The 8917-nt window shown below is 42.6% G+C and overlaps 3 non-coding genes across 3 annotated transcripts; 2 read left to right on the plus strand and 1 right to left on the minus strand.

Moving 5' to 3' along the window:
- Positions 1 to 1686: 1686 nt before the first annotated feature.
- trnag-ucc (transfer RNA glycine (anticodon UCC)) lies at positions 1687 to 1758 on the minus strand. The gene has a single exon. It is a non-coding gene; the product is annotated as a tRNA-Gly (tRNA).
- A 2246-nt stretch (positions 1759 to 4004) lies between these two features.
- LOC138232009 (U4 spliceosomal RNA) lies at positions 4005 to 4146 on the plus strand. The gene has a single exon (XR_011186967.1). It is a non-coding gene; the product is annotated as a U4 spliceosomal RNA (small nuclear RNA).
- Positions 4147 to 8485: 4339 nt separating this feature from the next.
- On the plus strand, positions 8486 to 8556 carry trnag-gcc (transfer RNA glycine (anticodon GCC)). Its single transcript has one exon. It is a non-coding gene; the product is annotated as a tRNA-Gly (tRNA).
- Positions 8557 to 8917: the final 361 nt, after the last annotated feature.

Raw genomic sequence — 8917 nt, forward strand, 5'->3', positions numbered from 1 at the left:
GTCCCTGTGACCTCATTGCTCTGCTCTCTCCTCTGTGCAGCCGAGCCCGACTCACGGTAAAGTGAAAAAAAAGATGCCCTCAACGTGAGATTTACTCTGGAGCGAGGATAGATGTTACCTTTTTATCATTTAACAGGATGTATGTGATGTGGCGACTAGGTTCAATTTTGTATCCTCTTTAAAAGATTAAGGACTGGGGTGAGCGTGATTTACCACCCTTTCAGCTAAGAACCCGACTTGCGCACCGTTTAAGCTGCATAGACTCGGTCGTTTAACTCTTCTCCGTTAGCAGGGTTAAGGTTAAAGAAAAAAAAATAGCTGACTCCTTTTTTTTGCCAGCCGCTAGCGCTGATTAGCAAGGCTTGTATTTCATGTTTTGCAAGTTGCATCCATTTTAAGAAAAACAAGTCGCGTTAAAGACAGGGAATGAATACTTGCATTTATTTAAGTCTAGCCGTAGGCGGGGATCTCCTGTTTACTAGACAGGCGCTTTAACCAACTAAGCCACGGCGCCCCAGGAGTGTTGTCCTTTTGCAGCCACTTGGACACACCACTCAGACACATCTGCATTCGGTGTGTGCGCCGCCTGCTCGCTGAGCAAGTTGCCACCTTTACATACAATAGCAACATCGACACCAAGAGAAAGGATGACAAATGGCTTTTATCTGGAACTTTTCATGTCCAAGGAGCTCAATGTGCTTTCTGTGTACAACAGGGCCACTGAACTCCACACTGGCCACTGAACCACAGCAGTGGCTTGCTGGCTTGACATCTCCCAAGGAAAATGTTGAAATCACATGTGGAACAGGAAAATGACCCTCGAGTACGTGGGGAAAAAAAGAAAAAGATCATCTGGAGCGCGCCAACCCATGTCCGGACAGCCCAGTTGCGTCGACAAGGTGGCTGAGTGGTTAAGGTGATGGATTGCTAATCCATTGTGCTCTGCAGGCATGGGTTCGAATCCCATTCTCATCGCTCTCCATGTCTGACATGTGTGCCTGTTCGACATCGGCCCTCCTGTTGTTTGCTCCGGTGCTAGAGCCGTACATTTTCTAGCAGTGGCTGAACATGGTATAGTAGGCCAACGTCGGTATCGAGCAGTGACAGTAACAGTACTTACTGCGCCCCATAAGAAATCGTTTGTCCCTGTTCAAAAGAGATTGTGCGATGTCCTGCGGCGTTCGTAAAGCAAACCTTTGACAGTTTGAAAAGAGGAATTTATTCTGCTTCCTGTGCGTGCAGTAGTTACAAAGTTGAACGTCTTTACACGATCTGCTGCAGTTTTCAGTGGGCGGGCTTTGTCAGATGGCTTGAAAAAACGCACTGTGTTTCGGCTCGGGAAACATCATGAGCAGTGTCCTGCATGTTTTCTGTGTATAGCTGTCTTTTAACGCATACAAAATTCATTCGAAATCATTGATTTCTCCAATTAACAAGGGTCCCTTTTTGAACCTGCCAGAAGCATTCTTTCAATGTTACAGATTTACTCCGGGGAAAGCCAGCATGACATTGAGAGTAGCTCAAGCTTTCAGCACCCGTATCGGACTGCGTGTATGCAGACACCGCTCAGAATCCCCTGTAAGATTCTCCCTCAATTCCGTTTTTCAGTGCTTTAGCTCTTTCAAAAGGCTTCGCTTTGGTAGTCACAATCCAAGGCTCATGACAGCATTTGAAAACATTCGCCACTGCGTTGGCCGGGAATCAAACCCGGGTCAACTGCTTGGAAGGCAGCTATGCTCACCACTATACCACCAACGCACACCCACAGGAAGCCTGCAGGACACCACCAGAGAATGCTTTTTTTAATTTTTTTTTTATTAAACATAGAATTTACAAATACAAATACAACAAGAGGATCAGAGTCATGTACAAGAGAAAAAAAACGCAGCAGAAAAAAGCATTTAACTACCAGAGGCAATTAAGTAATTATGTGATCAAATTGTATATTTTACACGTATCATATTTTCCTTGCTTTAATATTTCTCAATTATTTATAAACTTTAGTTTCAACATGCATGCGTTTCCTGTAAAAAATAAAACTCAGCACACAGTTTTTCTTTTAACAACATTTCGAGTACCTCTGGCATTCATGAAAAAGACATACACAAAAGCAAATAACTAACTCTAAGACTGTCTAAACTATTGAGTTTTTCAAAGAACCAGAACTATAACAGTCCTTAACACTTAACTACACCATTCCAAACTAACACTAAAGAAACACTAGTATATACTGGTATAACAAATATAACCAAACATAATCATTAACTGAGCAGTCACTGGGAGCAAATCTCCTTCCCGTCCATAAAGGCCCTCGCTCCCACAAAGTAGGCTCTCCTCCCCTCTCTTCTGGCAGCTTCAACCTGGGGCCACAGCTGGTTCCTGGTGCTCCTGTCCGCGGCAGACAGGTCCTCTGCAAACCTCAGTTTGTTCCCATTCAAATACTCATTCCCCCTCGCCGCTCGCCACAGCATGTCCCTCGCCGTCCTCTTGGTGAACTGTATTATAATCGATCTGGGGCGCACTTGCCCAGACATGTTCGCTCTCCTGAGCCTGTGAACAAAGTCAATGGCCGATATTACGTCCTCCTGGTCCGGCAGGGTCCTTTTACAGATACCCTTCACTGTTGCAACAAGGTCCTTATCACGTTCCTCTTTAACTCCAAATAATTTTAAATTCCATCATCGACGGTATCTATCTACATCGTTCACTTTCAATTCAAGTTCTTTAATATGCTTTTCTTGTTTGGTATTTACTTGTTTAAGAACTTTTACTTCACTCTTTAAGTCTTCAACCTCTTTAAACACACAGTCCATGGACTTTTTAAGACTTTCGATTTCGACTGTATTAGATCAAATCATTTCCTTCAGCTCACCCATGCTCTGTGCCATCATGTTGAAGATGTTGGTCTGGAGCTCCTCCAGCGTCAGGTCGCCCCTTCCTCTCTTGGCTGCCGGGGTTTTCACAGGTGTGCTGGGCAGGGACTCCGGCTCTTCCTCTGGCAGCTGAGTCTCACTTGGGCTGCGAACGCTCGCGTACGAGCGCATCTCCAGCACTCTTTCCACGTCCCCTCCAGCTGCTTCACTTTTCCCTTTAGTTGCCATCAATTTTCTTGTAGTGCTATACATATACGATTGAGGTTTCTTAGACTTCTCCTTCGAAGACCCAGCACTCTCTTTTGTTTTCCCAGTGTTACTCATATCGAAATTCTTAAACCTAAAAAAAATCGTTTTTTTTTCTTTCAATTATAACTGAAGTTTAAACAACTAGTGTTAAGTCCTTATTTTTCTGTAGTCAAAAAAAGCAAAAATTAACATTCAGGTCATGAAAAACTCAAAAAAAATCCTCAACCACTAAACTTTACCTCCCACCTGAGCGCCATCTTGAACGCCCCTACCACCAGAGAATGCTCACGATTTCGGAAGCTGTCTCCGGGACGTGCTGATTCCACACATCCTGAATAAATCATGATATTGTTAGTTGCTGTAGCTAGACGTTCAAATGAGTTTCATGGCCAGATGGACTGTTTCCTCCAGCGGTATAGTATTGCAGTGAGACAGCACGATGCCTGCAAGACTATGTCACGCTAAACGCCACAGATTGTGTTTGTCCATTCATGTCAGTCATCCTGCAGCCACGGGAAGTGGGACACAAACATGCCGCAATGCTTTCAAGACGTTAGGATTTGTTTGTGCAACATCCGAGAAGAGTACTTGTGGCTTGAATGTGAACTGTACGTGCCCGCCCCCTTTCCTCTGTAGTGCATGAGTTCCTCCCGGCATGCCCTTCGTCATTGTTCTGTCATCTTGTATTTAAAGGGTTGTATTTCTGCTGCTGAAAAGAATCAACGGGTTTCTTTGTTCCCAACGGAGCCCTTGTCTGTCATGAAATTCTTCAAAACCTCAAGCTAGAAGAAGACGACAAATATGAAGCGTTACAGCAACGACATGCCATGAGACGATTGATAACGTTTTCCATAGGATCCCCGCGGTTGCCTGGCAACCGTCAGCTTTGCGCAGTGGCAGCATCGTAGCCTGTGAAGTTTAGCCGAGGCGGGATTATTGCTAGTTGAAAACTTTTCCCAATACCCCGCTTCCGCCGGTTTGCAGTACAATCGGCGAAAGCAATTTTTGACAGTCTCGTTAGAGACTGAGCAAGGTGTTTAAAGACAGATTTGGTCATGGTGACATCATGGTAGAAAGAAGCGAGCTTGTTCCCAGTGGGCATTGATTCGTCGAATATACGTATATTTACGGTGAAATTACGGCTATACGTATATATACGTCGCCTCGAAGTATAATCAACGTCGAATTGCAACCGTAAAATTGACGACATTAACAAACACATATATAACGTCGAAAACACATCTAACACAGTGCCTGAGGCTTTTTACTGTATGTATCGCGTGTGCCGCAACTAGGAGTATACGGCACTCTGCACAGTGTACGAAGTAAATTATTTTCGCAGCAATTAATTTACACGTGTATAATAAATATAGTAAATATAATAAATTAATTACTGCGAAAATAATTTACTTCGTACACTGTGCAGAGTGCCGTATACTCCTAGTTGCGGCACACACGATACATACAGTAAAAAGCCTCAGGCACTGTGTTAGATGTTTTTTCGACGTTATATATGCGTTTATTCATGTCGTCGATTTTACGGTTGCAATTCGACGTTGATTATACGTCGAGGCGACGTATATATACGTATAGCCGTAATTTCGCCGTAAATATACGTATATTCGACGAATCAATGCCCACAGCTTGGCATACAAGGGTTTTGCTGAGGGGGTCTTGCCACCTGCCTGAAAAAAAACAGTAAAATGTTTGAGTGCCTATAGAGTTTCTATTTTTATTTTCTTGACAAAAGTCCCCCATCAGTGCGCGGTGCCCGAGGAAAAATCTGTAGGGGGGCGTCTGAAATTCTGAGGGGGGAGTGATATTTCGGTTGAAACGGAGCTGTACGGTGCAGCTACCCAAATGAAATCTCGCAGCTATGCCATTGATTAGTGCTTCATGATAGAAGATAACGACTAGCAATCTGGTATTTGCGATGAAGTTCAGTTTCACATTTTTCGTCACTCTCAACGTTTGTATTGCCTGGAGCGAAAAGTACCATAAGCGTTCATTTTTGCAGCTACATGGACGTTCTGAATCGTTAAGAAAAAAATGTTGTAAAACCAACAGAAAGCACAGACTGCTATAACTAGTCCTAGTTATATAACGATTTTAAGTATAATGATAAACTACTGCAAGGAATCGGTCCACCTGAGCAAACAGGATCGTAATGTTGACACTCAATAATATGTGCAGTTCCTGGACGGATAGCCCTCCTGCCCATCAAACAGACTGAGTGACTGTTCGTGTCATTTAGTGTTGTCTGACCATTGACAAAGTACAACTATTTTTTTAGGGTGCAAATTAAGTTAGGTAAATCTTTTTGCCCAAAACTGAAGGGGCGACATTCCCCCCTCCCCCCTTGATGCCAGGCCTGTCCCCATCCTATTCCATAATGTCATTATATATAATACCATACAACAGTGACCGATCCTTAATATTTGCATGCGTTAAAATTGCACATCAGCTCATAGCAGCGATGTATTATCAATGTTAAATTTCAACCATAATATCGACAACATTAATAAACGCATACGTTGAGAAAATATCGAACCCATCATATTTTCCGGTTATATACCACAATGCATTGCTAGTATTCGTTGGTCACCATTTTGGACACGTTTTTCAAACGTAGAAGTATATCCGAAAATATCTCAGCAATCCTCTTTTGACGAGTAAGTATGAACAATAATAATACTATCTGAATACATACAGATCTTTCTTAATATTATTTTGATTAAAATAGTATGTGAATTAGCAAAAAAAATGGCACATAAAATAGTGTGAATGGGGAAGATGACACAAAATCGTTTTGCCGTTTCTCTTATTCTTATTCTATGTTGTACTTTCAAACTTTGGGTACTCTTTAATTAGGACAGACTTTATTGCTCAACTGCTATGATGCAAGCCAAATTTTATACATTTATTTCAGCTTTGAGCTTAGTAAACCGTTCATTTTTTAGATTATACTAAAGAAGATATTAATCATCATTTATTTGGGAAGTAATATTATATAATTTTCTCCTAGCTGCGGTGCTGAAGTCCCACCCTACATCAACAGAAAAAGAAATAAAGGAGCACGCAATGTGTTACTTGAAGAATGCATATGCAAGGCAGGGGGCCAAGAGATCTGGACTCTGAAAATAATAGGTTTTTGGTTCTAACTGTTAGGACAATTAGACAGGGTTTGCAAATAGTGGACAAAAATCGTCTTAACTTCCATTGTAATATTTTATATTTTATGTAATATTTTTTTCTTGGAAATATAGAAGTTGTACATTTTAAAATGTATATTTGAATCAAAATGTGGTTTTGAGTTAGTGTGTTAATGTAATTAGTTTTGTGTTTGTCATTACTATACTGTATATTGCCATGTTACCAGAATTTGTAGCTGAAGTTTAAGACTAGTTGTGTTTTTATGATTATTGCCCATATGTTGATTGTTGATTGATTGTATACAATGTATAATTTGAAATACATATGTTTCAGGTGTGAATGTGTATTTTCAGAATACATTTCTAAACCTAATCATTGGCTTGTTTTACTTGTTTCTACACCTATAAAATCTATCTTTGATGTATAATAGACCTCTACCCATATACGTATAATAGACCTCTAATGTTATCCGTATAATAGACCTCTAACCATATACGTATAATAGACCTCTAAAGTTATACGTATAATAGACCTCTAACCATATACGTATAATAGACCTCTAAAGTTATCCGGAACTCCAACCATATATGTATAATAGTCCTCTAAATTTATCCGTATAATAGAACTCCAACCATTTATGTATAATGAACGTCTAAATATAGACGTATAATTGACGTTTAACTTTAGACGTATATTAGAATTTCATTCTAGACGAATTGTAGACCACATTTAGACGTCTAAGATATGCGTTTAATAGACGTATATTATACGTCTTTTGCCCAATGGGTTACGTCTCAACAGAAACGCTCTTTCAGCGTTATGCAGAGAACATCGTCTGTCGAGATCACTTTTGAGTCAGCGCGAAACGCCGTGTGCTGTCAGTTTGATTTCATATTGCTCGTAGCGGCGCCCGGCTTTTGTCTGTCAAACGTTAGGTTGCGCTTCTTCATGCTGCATCGTCGGCATGAGTGGAGCTTTATAAACGTCTGTACTTACTGCGCCCCATAAGAAATCGTTTGTCCCCGTTCAAAAGAGATTGTGCGATGTCCTGCAGCAAACCTTTGACAGTTTGAAAAGAGGAATTTATTCTGCTTCCTGTGCGTGCAGTAGTTACAAAGTTGAACGCCTTTACACGATCTGCTGCAGTTTTCAGTGGGCGGGCTTTGTCAAATGGCTTGGAAAAACGCACTGTGTTTCGGCTCGGGAAACATCATGAGCAGTATCCTGCATGTTTTCTGTGTATAGCTGTCTTTTAACGCATACAGAATTCATTCGAAATCATTGATTTCTCCAATTAACAAGGGTCCCTTAAAGGATGAGTCAAAGTAACGTCTAATCGGATTAGTTTCCTTAGAGCTGGTTCAGAGTTTGCTCAAGAGTTTACCTTTCACAGATGCGCAAAGAAGAATGTTGGGGGTGCACGCTTCAAGGCGCCTTACAGCTGTAGGGAGTGATTCGAGACGATTCATGGCGTGTGCTCGTTCCCATATATCGTACGACCCGGGATGCAGTGCTAGGATGACGTACAATACCGCTTGGGCACGTAACGGCGTTATATGCAAGTGCGGGACGTGAGGGTTTTGCGTTTGTTCGTTTTGTTTTGCTCTGCTTTGCTTTGTTTTGCTTTCCATCGCGTTGGTAAGAGCATAAATAAAAAGGCGATTTGCTTGTGGGCATTTCTCTGTTGTTGATTCTTTTTTTGTGTGTAACAAAGTGGCATTTTCATGTCCGGACGGGGAGACTTTATCATTCCGACATGAAGCCACCCTTAAGTCCTCTGAGGCGTGTCTGTCTGCAAGGCTTGTATTTTGGAAATGTTTTTTTGAAACGGAGAACGACTTTGAAATAGGCTTCCGCCGGCGCCTCGCGATCCAGGTAAGATTGTAGCAAGAACGCAGCTGCGGTGGGGCTTGCTGTAGTCGTGGCTGAGTGGTTAAGGCGATGGACTAGAAATCCATTGGGGTCTCCCCGCACAGGTTCCAATCCTGCCGACTACGTTGTCCGCCTTCAGTCGGTGTGTTTCGGCACAAGCAAAGAAGCGCGCCTCTTTGCTGTTCCTGGTGGTTTTAAAACGCCCAATCGCTTGTACCCGCTGCCTTGGAAATAAGTTCTTCAGCGTCCGCAAATGGCATTTTGCAGCTGGAAGCATATGTCGACGCGTTTTGCACAGAGCACCAAAAAAGCGTCTTTTTTGAAGGCCCAGGCACTGAGCATTGGTGGTTCAGTGGTAGAATTCTCGCCTGCCACGCGGGAGGCTCGGGTTCGATTCCCGGCCAATGCAGTGGCTTTTGCAGCGAGCGGCTCCATCACTTGCATCCCCTTGCAACTCGCAACTGAAAACCCACTGAAGCTAAGCAGGTGTGAGCCAGGTCAGTACCTGGATGAGGATGAGCTACAGGGAAAAACAAAGCTTCCAGCTGGAAGCGGTGTTAATGGTGCCGGCGGGGGGGCGCTCACCCTGAGGTCTGTGCGGGTCCCAATGCCCCAGTATAGTGACGGAGATGCTGTGTTGTAAAAGGGCGCTGTCTTTTGGATGAGATGTAAAACCGAGGTCACAGCGCTCTGTGGTCATTCAAAATGACCACCAAAACCTTTGACAAAAGCTCTTGGTAATTGATGGTCTTCAATAATGCTTCTCCTTT

The sequence above is a fragment of the Lepisosteus oculatus genome, unplaced genomic scaffold (assembly GCF_040954835.1).
Source record: "Lepisosteus oculatus isolate fLepOcu1 unplaced genomic scaffold, fLepOcu1.hap2 HAP2_SCAFFOLD_62, whole genome shotgun sequence".
NCBI lineage: Eukaryota > Metazoa > Chordata > Actinopteri > Semionotiformes > Lepisosteidae > Lepisosteus > Lepisosteus oculatus.